The sequence below is a fragment of the Branchiostoma belcheri genome, unplaced genomic scaffold (assembly GCF_001625305.1).
Source record: "Branchiostoma belcheri isolate BF01 breed outbred unplaced genomic scaffold, Haploidv18h27 scaffold1355, whole genome shotgun sequence".
Taxonomy (NCBI): Eukaryota; Metazoa; Chordata; class Leptocardii; order Amphioxiformes; family Branchiostomatidae; genus Branchiostoma; species Branchiostoma belcheri.
In genome coordinates, this window is record NW_017802775.1 from 1 (window position 1) to 1,573 (window position 1,573).

Consider the following 1,573-nt stretch of genomic DNA (forward strand, 5'->3'; position numbering starts at 1 on the left):
ATAAAAATAAAACAGGTCTAGGCATCCTATTATAGCCCCAAATGCTACAATATGAGCCATGAAGTCAACAAAAAAGGCTGGGTTAAAATTTAAAGTATAAATTTTGAACTTTTAATCGAACCACTGCATTGATAGATGGAAAAAACTGTAACAACTAGGAAGAAAAGGAATTTCCTCAACTGTTGGGGGCAAAATATGAGCATTTTTGAGTTGATTCAGAACCAGAATCTTTTTTTTTTTGCAAATCAGAAAAAAATGAAGAGGCGAATCCGAGAACCAACAAATTAAATTGGTGTGGCCTAAGAGTAAAAGCCACAGTTACAACTTACCAGTCAACAAGAATCTTGAGGATCTTGGCCTTGTAGTTTGGCAGGTCGGCCTCCAGCACACTAGCCAGTCCCTCCAGGTTAGATTCTAATGATGATGTGCTCTGGAAAAAAAACGTGTTCAAACATAACGATTTCTGCACTGGGTGGCTAGTGAGGAACCTGTTACTTCAATGGGTACCCTTGCCCCATAGACCAGTGCCAATATGATCATATTGAGAGATTACCCTAGACAGGGTTCTAGCTAGGATTTAATTTTAGTGTAGTCAGTAGCGGCACTGGCTGCATGTCAAGGGAGCTTTTAAAAATTTGAGCTAAAAAAGAGGCCATCTGAGGGATACCCAAAGGGAAAAAATGTTATTTCTAACTTAGTAAGGTATGTACAATGTACCATTGATTGGTAATTTTTCATCTGGCATTCTTGAACAAAGAAATACAGTCACAATGCCCCTATGCTGTATTGAAAATTAGCGTATTGGGGAAAATTTAGCGTAGGGGGTCAAAATTATAGTGTAGGGGGGCCCTACGCTACTTCGCACAAGCTAGAACCCTGCTAGACTAACGAACGTTACTTTAATTACTTGTAACGACACTAGTTACATCTGGGGACCCCACTTCCTGGACCAGCAGAAAGTGGAGGCGGTGCAGAGAAGAGCTACAAAACTAGTGTCTGGGCTCAGGGAGCTTTCCTACAGTGAGAGGCTAAAGAGGCTTAGACTACCGTCCCTGGGGTATAGAAGAAGAAGGGGAGATATGATTCAGGTGTTCAAGTTCCTGACTGGGCGAGAAAGGGTACAAGCAGACAACTTCTTCGAGTTAGCAGGGGGTACAACAAGAGGCCACAACTTCAAGTTGAAGGTACCATTGGCCAAGTCAAGGAGTAGACAACATGTATTCAGTGTGAGGGTCATCAAAGACTGGAATTCGCTGCCGTCGAGTGTAGTAATTATCCAGTGAAACAGTCAACCAGTTTAAAACGAGATTGGATCGACACTGGGAGCATCTGAAGTACGAAGAAGGCGTCTAAGATCAGTCCACAACAGGCGGGAAGAAGCCTTACTCGACTGTAGACGGTATCAAGGTATCAAGGTAGTTCTGTGTTTGACCGATGTCCTTACCTTCTCCCCCACACGAGTGATGAGGGACTCCAGTCTGTCCTCGATCTCCAGCGGTTCGCTGGTCCGGCGACGTTTGTTGCCGCGGCCTGCGGACACAAGAACTGCCAGTTAGACGGGGGGGGGGGGGGG

At 44.4% G+C, this 1,573-nt stretch overlaps 1 long non-coding RNA gene across 1 annotated transcript in view; it reads right to left on the reverse strand.

The window, feature by feature from the left end:
• Positions 1–329: 329 nt before the first annotated feature.
• LOC109464286 overlaps positions 330–1,573 on the reverse strand; it is a 1,637-nt gene continuing 393 nt past the window's right edge. The window contains exons 2-3 of the long non-coding RNA XR_002139877.1: positions 1,445–1,530; positions 330–430 (exon numbers count right to left, since the gene is read on the reverse strand). This is a non-coding gene — a long non-coding RNA (uncharacterized LOC109464286). The remainder of the gene's footprint in view (positions 431–1,444; positions 1,531–1,573) is intronic.